At 37.5% G+C, this 10210-nt stretch overlaps 1 long non-coding RNA gene across 1 annotated transcript; it reads left to right on the top strand.

Moving 5' to 3' along the window:
- The first annotated feature begins 4278 nt into the window (after positions 1-4278).
- LOC138211290 (uncharacterized) lies at positions 4279-5945 on the top strand. Its single transcript, XR_011179326.1, has 3 exons — positions 4279-4401; positions 4485-4586; positions 4871-5945. It is a non-coding gene; the product is annotated as an uncharacterized lncRNA (long non-coding RNA).
- The last annotated feature ends 4265 nt before the right edge of the window (positions 5946-10210 follow it).

Here is a 10210-nt window from a genome sequence, read left to right as displayed (position 1 = left end):
GTGAATATACACTTTTAATCTTTGATTTAGAAGCAAAGCTGACATCGAAACAGACTCTACATTTGTCTATTCAAGGTAAATTACTTTTTTCAGACTGAGAAATGTAGTCACATGGATAGCTATAAATCTCACATTGTATTGATAATCTACATTATGTATCACATACTCTACATGTATCTGTATTTTGAGCCTTTAGAAACTGTAAAAAAGGATCAAGATACTGCTGCAATGTCTAAAGTCATCTATGCATCTTTCAGCTCCTGTGTCCTCTGTCCTGATAGTATCTGAGTGTCTGTCCCAGGGAGAGATGAAGGTTTCCTGCTCCTCTGAGGGAGGGGACAGTCCTCAGTACAGCTGGACTCTGGGTGGACGTGCACTGACAGACGCTGAGTTCTACTCTGCAAATAAAGAGGAAAACAGTATCACTCTGAAACAACATGTCTCAGGACGTGTTGCTTGTAAAGTCTGGAATCACGTCAGCAGTGTCTCCAAAGAAGAGGATATAATGAACTGTGGTGAGTGAGAAATAATGTGATCATTATGACATTGATGATTGTAATTACTCTGTTCATCTGTTGTATATTGTGTTTGTTTGCTCGTAGGATTCATTTACATTAACTGCATCTCCAATGGGACAGAAAAATCACAGTGGGTGTTTCCAGCCAATAACACCCTGTGTATTCAATCAACAACTGTCACATCAGGTAAGGAGACTAACATAGTTTCACTTCCACCCTCCAAATAATGACATCAGCTGAACCACAACTTTTTTCCCATCACAGGCGGTGGTGTAAAAAGTGATGAGATATTTTACTTTGTAAAAAGTAGCAACACAGCAGTAAAAAAAAACAACATCAACTCCAATACAAATAAGTTTTTACATTTGCTGCACAAAAAAAGAAAACCTGTGTGCCCACTGTGGTCTGTGAGACACAGAGATGCAACAAACCTACAATATTAATGTGTTTGCTGCATCTAATTCTCATCATCATTCATTCTGTATAAAATGAAGAATTACAATTGTTTCTTTTTGTTTTTAAAATTTTACAGGAGTGGAAACTCACTGTGATGGCAGACAGTATGCAGCTAAATGTTATGGACCTTTGGGAGGAACTGTGGTCCTCCAGCTGATGGACGAAGCCTCTCAAATACATAGATACGAATTGAAGAAAGAATCCACGATAATACTCCGCGGGAAACAAAATGAAATTATAACTAATTCTCTAAAAGACAGATCTGTCTTTACTCCCAGTAATGGGACATTTCGGATCAATAAACTCAGCAGGACAGACAGTAGTGAATATACACTTTTAATCTTTGATTCAAACGGAACGCTGACATCGAAAAAGACTCTACATTTGTCTATTCAAGGTAAATTACTTTTTTCATACAGAGAAATGTAGTCATATGGATAGATATAAATCTCACATTGTATTGATAATCTACATTATGTATCACATACTCTACATGTATCTGTATTTTGAGCCTTTAGAAACTGTAAAAAAGGATCAAGATACTGCTGCAATATCAAAAGTCCTTTGTATGTCTTTCAGCTCCTTTGTCCTCTGTCCTGATGGACTCTGAGTGTCTGTCCCAGGGAGAGATGAAGGTTTCCTGCTCCTCTGAGGGAGGGGACAGTCCTCAGTACAGCTGGACTCTGGGTGGACGTGCACTGACAGACGCTGAGCTCTACTCTGAAAATAAAGAGGAAAACAGTATCACTCTGAAACAACATGTCTCAGGACGTGTTGCTTGTAAAGTCTGGAATCACGTCAGTAGTGTCTCCAAAGAAGAGGATATAATAAACTGTGGTGAGTGAGAAATAATGTGATCATTATGACACTGATGATTATAATTACTCTGTTCATCTGTTGTATATTGTGTTTGTTTTTTCATAGGATTCATTTACATTAACTGCATCTCCAATGGGACAGAAATATCACAGTGGGTGTTTGCAGCCAATAACACCCTGTGTATTCAATCAACAACAGTCACTTCAGGTAAGGAGACTGACATAGTTTCACTTACACCCTCCAAATAATGACATCAGCTGAACCACAACGTTTTTCCCATCACAGGCAGTGGTGGAAGAAGTGATGAGATATTTTATTTTGTAAAAAGTAGCAACACAGCAGTAAAAAAACAACAACAACTCCAATACAAAAAAGTTTTTATGTTTGCTGCACAAGAAAGGAAAACCTGTGTGCCCACTGTGGTCTGTGAGACACAGAGATGCAGCAAACCTCCAATATTAATGTGTTTGCTGCATCTAATTCTCAGCATCATTCATTCTGTATAAAATGAAGGATCACAATTGTTTCTTTTTATTTTTCAAATTTTACAGGAGTGGAAACTCACTGTGATGGCAGACAGTATGCAGCTAAATGTTATGGACCTTTGGGAGGAACTGTGGTCCTCCAGCTGATGGACGGAGCCTCTCAAATACATCGATACGAATTGAAGAAAGAATCCACGATAATACTCCACGGGAAACAAAATGAAATTATAACTATTTCTCTAAAAGACAGATCTGTCTTTACTCCCAGTAATGGGACATTTAGGATCAATAAACTCAGCAGGACAGATAGTAGTGAATATACACTTTCAATCTTTGATTTAGAAGCAAAGCTGACATCGAAACAGACTCTACATTTGTCTATTCAAGGTAAATTATTTTTTTCAGACTGAGAAATGTAGTCACATGGATAGATATAAATCTCACATTGTATTGATAATCTACATCATGTATCACATACTCTATATGTATCTGTATTTTGAGCCTTTAGAAACTGTAAAAAAGGATCAAGATACTGCTGCAATGTCTAAAGTCCTCTATGCATCTTTCAGCTCCTGTGTCCTCTGTCCTGATAGTATCTGAGTGTCTGTCCCAGGGAGAGATGAAGGTTTCCTGCTCCTCTGAGGGAGGGGACAGTCCTCAGTACAGCTGGACTCTGGGTGGACGTCCACTGACAGACGCTGAGCTCTGCTCTGCAAATAAAGAGGAAAACAGTATCACTCTGAAACAACATGTCTCAGGACGTGTTGCTTGTAAAGTCTGGAATCACGTCAGTAGTGTCTCCAAAGAAGAGGATATAATGAACTGTGGTGAGTGAGAAATAATGTGATCATTATGACATTGATGATTATAATTACTCTGTTCATCTGTTGTATATTGTGTTTGTTTGTTCATAGGATTCATTTACATGAACTGCATCTCCAATGGGACAGAAAAATCACAGTGGGTGTTTCCAGCCAATAACACCCTGTGTATTCAATCAACAACTGTCACATCAGGTAAGGAGACTGACATAGTTTCACTTCCACCCTCCAAATAATGACATCAGCTGAACCACAACTTTTTTCCCATCACAGGCGGTGGTGGAAAAAGTGATGAGATATTTTACTTTGTAAAAAGTAGCAACACAGCAGTAAAAAAAACCAACATCAACTCCAATACAAATAAGTTTTTACATTTGCTGCACAAGAAAAGAAAACCTGTGTGCCCACTGTGGTCTGTGAGACACAGAGATGCAACAAACCTACAATATTAATGTGTTTGCTGCATCTAATTCTCATCATCATTCATTCTGTATAAAATGAAGAATCACAATTGTTTCTTTTTGTTTTTAAAATTTTACAGGAGTGGAAACTCACTGTGATGGCAGACAGTATGCAGCTAAATGTTATGGACCTTTGGGAGGAACTGTGGTCCTCCAGCTGATGGACGGAGCCTCTCAAATACATAGATACGAATTGAAGAAAGAATCCACGATAATACTCCGCGGGAAACAAAATGAAATTATAACTAATTCTCTAAAAGACAGATCTGTCTTTACTCCCAGTAATGGGACATTTCGGATCAATAAACTCAGCAGGACAGACAGTAGTGAATACACACTTTCAATCTTTGATTTAGAAGCAAGGCTGACATCGAAAAAGACTCTACATTTGTCTATTCAAGGTAAATTACTTTTTTCATACAGAGAAATGTAGTCATATGGATAGATATAAATCTCACATTGTATTGATAATCTACATTATGTATCACATACTCTACATGTATCTGTATTTTGAGCCTTTAGAAACTGTAAAAAAGGATCAAGATACTGCTGCAATATCAAAAGTCCTTTGTATGTCTTTCAGCTCCTTTGTCCTCTGTCCTGATGGACTCTGAGTGTCTGTCCCAGGGAGAGATGAAGGTTTCCTGCTCCTCTGAGGGAGGGGACAGTCCTCAATACAGCTGGACTCTGGGTGGACATGCACTGACAGACACTGAGCTCTACTCTGAAAATAAAGAGGAAAACAGTATCACTCTGAAACAACATGTCTCAGGACGTGTTGCTTGTAAAGTCTGGAATCACGTCAGTAGTGTCTCCAAAGAAGAGGATATAATGAACTGTGGTGAGTGAGAAATAATGTGATCATTATGACACTGATGATTATAATTACTCTGTTCATCTGTTGTATATTGTGTTTGTTCATAGGATTCATTTACATTAATTGCATCTCGGATGGGACAAACATCTCACAGTGGGTGTTTCCAGCCAATAACACCCTGTGTATTCAATCAACAACAGTCACTTCAGGTAAGGAGACTGACATAGTTTCACTTACACCCTCCATTAATATCACATCCTTCAATGAAACTGTGACTCCTGGCAGTGATGGTCCATGGTACCTTTGTAAGTGAAAACTTACTCTGCTGCAGTGAATTCATTGATGTCATTTTCTCCTTTGCTCATCTGTCTTCTTAATAACACACGTAGAGTTCGCTGACTTCAATGTTGTGTCATTAACCTTGTTTTATTTTTACTTTCCATTAATCAAATCCAGTTCTAACTTGACTTGTGATTTTTGTGTCTCTCAACAGATCACTACTTGCTTGGTTTGCGAGCGGCCGTCTTTTTTCTCTTGTTAATTGGGATTCATATATTTTTTGCTTGTAAGAAAATAAAAGCTAAAGGCTCTGCTATCCCACAAACGACAGACCAGCCAGACAACTCGGTTTTGATGGTTGAAATGAGAAGTCCTGCATCTTAAACCTACACTGATAGTGTCGCTCTTCACCTGCTGTTATTTGCATTGTGTCTGTTTGTGGTTGGAAAATTAAGTTTAGAGTGAAATTTCTCTCCTGGTTTTAATCTTCACAAATTCTGTTTCCATCTTCGCAGCTCTCCATGATTTCAAATATAACGCTCTGAGAGCTTTCTGTTTTAATATCACTGTAGAAACCCTAAAGGAAGCTTATTGTGACCCGACAGTGATCACAAGTAAACCAGTCTGTCTCTTTTCATTTGTCGCTAGACTGGTTGTAGATTTGGTGAAATTGGGATCAGATTTTCTTTTGCAAAGAAATAATTCGAGTAGAAGAAACGACTTCTTCTAAAATGTTCAGTGCACGACAACCTTTGGACAGTGATGAAACATCCAGATGCCTACAGCTCCACCTGTGATCACAGAACAGAAAACACACTTGTAAATATGTTATGTTGTAGAAAACGTTTTTTGTTTATTTTTTTACTTTATTAATCCCCGAGGGGAAATTTCTTCGCTACAGCAGGGGGGCTCTCAGGGCGGAGTTGCTGCAACAGGCTGCCACTAGCGCGGCGCCAGGTAACCTGACCTGAGGTGCATGTTTTTGGATGATGGGAGGAAGCCAGAGAACACGGAGAGAACCCACGCAAGCACAGGGAGAACATGCAAACTCCGCACAGAAAGGCCCAGGACCGGATTCGAACCCGGAACCTTTTTGCTATGAGGCGACAATGCTAACCACTGCACCACCGTCACTGCCGGACTAAACTAAAGTCCAAACAAAGACACATTTCAGTGTAAGTGTACATAATGCTGTTAGCTTTTGGTGTAAAAATCTGCGGCAGCATGTTATATTACAGCCTGCAATTTACAGTGTGACTGTTGCATGAATAAAGTATCAATAAAATAGGTATGGGGTACTAATAGTACTTATTACTGAATTGAAATCTCAAAGCTCTTGTTTTTCTTTTTATGATATTTATAATAATGTATTTGTCTCATTTCCTCCGAATATTACTTTAAATAAAACAAATGTAACAATAAAATGAACATGAACATTGTAAAAGTAATTGAACTATAACTGTGTGTCCATCAAACTAAATTTGTACGTAGTGAAAAGGGGCAGAAGATAACTGATAGTGTAATAGAATAAGAGAGGATCTTTGTTGGAAAAGCTGCATATATGGTTTGTATGTTGACAGCTTTTGTTGCGTATTGTTTCACTTCCTTCATAGCTGAGCGCAACGACAAGCTTTCCTTGTTTGGTTAAACTTAACATGTAATCTGAAAAAACAGAACTTCAGAAATGATTTCAAAACTTCTGCAAAGATTCTTGTCTCCAGCACCTTTTTTTATTTTTTTTTATTTCTGAGACGCTTTTAGTCCACACACTGTCTGTTTAATGAAACTGAAAAGTAACTTTTAAAAACTGCTCAGCATAAATGCACTAGTTATATCTTGAGGCACAATATGAGTCGGGGAATTTCTAGTCATGCTGTTCCCAATAAGAGGAATTCATGCTTCCTTTGCAATGTTTCAAAGAACACAACAAGCATTAACATCTGAGAATTCAGTTTGAGGTTTGAATGAAGAAGTCATGTCTTAAAACTCAGCATTAAGAAAAAACATATTCACCCTGCATGAAGGCAGCTTGAGAGAAGTGGCAGTATGCAGTACAAATTCACAGCAAACTAAAGATTAAATGTAGAAGTGTCAGTACTGTGTAGTGGTTAACACCGGCCCTGTTGAAGCACTGGTAAGACCGAATAGAAATCTCAAAGCATCAGTAGGACATTTAAATAGCGATGCAGCGCTGCTTTGGAGGTTCTTGCTTCCAGGAAAGATGAACTTGCAGGTGGAGGCAGACATCCTTGTATTACCCACCAATATCAGCTATGAAGGAAGTGAAACAACACGCAACAAAAGCTGTCAACATACAAACCATATATGCAGCTTTTCCCACAAAGATCCTCTCTTATTCTATTACACTATCAGTTATCTTCTGCCCCTTTTCACTGCGTACAAATTTAGTCTGATGGACACACAGTTATAGTTCAATTACTTTTACAATGTTCATATTCATTTTATTGTATTAACGTCACATTAGCCTTACGATAATGCTGGCCTGACTTCAAAAGAGCTCAAAGAAGCACAAACAGAGTCAGATAATCACAGAGCTTCTCCAACCAGTAAATGCAGGCTGGGAGCAGCAAGTTAACGTTAGCACCCCTACTACCAATAAACAGCCTGTTGATGTAACATTGCCATCTGCAAAAATCCTATCGTCTGAGAACACCTTATTCATGAATCATAGTGCTTTTGTCCTCCCAGAAATGTCTAGCGCTTGTAGATTTTATGCTCCCTTCAAATATTCAATTAGATAATATAACCATACAGTCTATGAATGCAACCCATTTGTCTCCCGTTTCTTATGAACTCCAGAGATACAGAGCTCTTATGAGAAAAGGGTGGAAGTCATCCATGGTTGACCAATTGGTCAGACTTCCTGTATCCGTTTCACATTAAAAGCCCCTCAGTGTTTCATACAGAGTTACAAATTTATGTTCTGAACATCAGCAATATCCACTAGTGTCTTTCATTCCCTGTACAAATTGAGAATGTGAAACTTTTTGATTTACTGCTTGCTGCCGAGACACACGGCAACATTTGAATCTGGCAACAATTTTGTTTTCTTTTAATCACTGTGTTTTACTTTTATTAAGTTTAAGCTCTCCTGTAAATTTTAATTTAACAACTTTCTGTGCAGCTTAGACATACACTGTAAATAATCAAGAGGGTGTTTATTATATTCAGGCTGAAAACTAAACTCAAAGTTGCATTTAACGTTGAATATAAACAAATGTTACTTAAGCGTGATATGATTTTAGTGAAACCCAAACACAGCCTGAATGTGTCACAACACAACATGACTAATGAGCTTTGGCATAAGCGAATACAAGTTTTACGAAATAAACTTTTAATCATTTGCTTCCTTGTGGCCGGTAAATTCTGTGATTTTGAAGATTTTTAGTACAAGTACTAACACAAGAACTAATGCCTGAATAGTGATGTATTCTGGTGCTGTTTCTTTACGTTATATATATTATAATTTTATAGTATATTATATTCAATAACTTTGTCTGTTTTAATAATAATTTAACTTTATTTCACGCAGCCCCATCCATCACACTGCTGTATTTAATTTATAGCAAAAATATTTTCAACATGTAAAACATCCAGATGCAATGAAATGTTTGAAAATAAAAAAATATGATATCTAATTACAAATTCGCTCTTTTATTATTGTTTAACTACAAGCAGATCAAAGATTTACATTGATTTACACCACATTTTTGTGATAAGTGACTTCAAAAATATGGTTACACAGCTGCTACTGTTTTAAGATCAGATCGTGTAAATTTCACCACTGTCACAACTCTGTTTTTTAAATCAAAATCTATTTTAAGACTATACAAGATTTAAAAAAAAAAAAAAAATATGAAAAGTCCACAAGCTTTCTCAGCTCCCCACACATACTAAATGTTCTGTTTGCTGTTGGATTTTTGAGTCCACGGTTCAGTATCCATCGGTGATAACGGCCCTCAGTTCAGAGTTCATTCAAGTCCAAACTCACACTGAAGGTTTATATTCTTATATACTTGACCCTGCACAAAACACAAGACAGTACAAAAAAACATTTTCACCAACATATTACAGTATTTACTGAGTCTAGATCATTAATGATTGACCTTTTCTTGATCAGGAGTAGGCATGTGAAGTGTTACCTGACTTCTTACTACGCTTGACTTTCCTGCACACACAGCAACATGACACCAGTATCAGGAGAGCACCCACTCCGGCACAGACTGGGATCAGGATGGTCAAAATGTTTTCTGAGGAAACAGACCACAATGATAATTATAAGCACTTACTTGTTATTGTCTGCATACTTAAACTCATGCAGACAATGACAAGAATGACTTTAATCAGAAATCCCTGTAACTGTGTCAGCAACACTTTAGATCCACTTTAATTATGACACATAATTGTTGCGTGAGGCAACATTTTACAATTGCAAAATATATAACACATCCCGCAGTTTTTTCCTGCTACCACTATACAATAAAGATTCCAGTTGTTGCAAAGTGGCTACAAATATCAAGGAGCTCCATCTGGTCTATCATAGATGAAGCAAAAACATGAACCTACACCAAGCTGGATCAAAACATCAGAGAAATCAAACTGGAAATCTACAACTGTTGCTATGGTGCATACACTGCAGGGTGGACATAGAAAACAAAACACAACATTTAGCCAAACATCCGAAACACGACAAACGTATGAAAGCTAGGGCAGGTTCAGACCAAAGGTGGTTTGTCAAAAAGGAAACCTGAAAAAGCATTTCCTAAAGGTTTCTGTTGAACCGCAGCCAGTTCCTGTTACTGAATCACACCTAACACCCTCTCTTTACATCTTTCATCAGTGCAGAGTAAAGGTTGCACACATTTATTAAATGTGTAAATGATCACTGACAAAAAAAGTCTACCTTTTAAGGGTATATTTTTGTTGCAAGCAAATGCATGAATTAGTTATATGTAGATTTGATCGTAATTATTAGTATCCTATATGTACTGAAAGAAGGGATAATGTCAATAGACTGGGCATTGATATTTGGAAGATTTTGGAAGCAGGTACTTGTATGACTATAAAAGCTACAGCAGACTATTCCTTCTCATTGAACAATGAAAAAGTTGAACAACATTATAAAGTCTTTTCATCTATTGTCTCCACTATTCTTCTATCCTATGTTGTACAACTGGTACATTTTGTTTGGTACTTTCACTTCTACATGACAATTACATTTCTGATTAACTTCTTAATAACAAATCAAAATATTAAGAACATGATTTAATACATATCTTTAACATCTAGTTTAAAATGTATGTTTTTCACAAGGACCCCATTTGGATCAAAGGCCTCCCCGCTGTATTGACCTGAATTATTCCTCTCCACGTTTGTGATCTTGAGCGTCCCGTTGTTGATGAAAAACTCTGTTCTGTTCCTAAATGCGTCCTGTATCGTCACCTTTTCATTCTGCAGAGTGAACACGTTAATGAGTCCACTGGGAAGCTCCTTCTTCCACCTCACCACATGGCTGCTGGCATTGGTCAACACT

Source organism: Embiotoca jacksoni, unplaced genomic scaffold, assembly GCF_022577435.1.
Source record: "Embiotoca jacksoni isolate LCO1_2020_lvr unplaced genomic scaffold, fEmbJac1.0.p SCAF_5, whole genome shotgun sequence".
NCBI classification, from domain to species: Eukaryota; Metazoa; Chordata; class Actinopteri; family Embiotocidae; genus Embiotoca; species Embiotoca jacksoni.
Note: the sequence above shows the minus strand (reverse complement) of the source record. Positions and strands in the feature narration are given on the sequence as shown.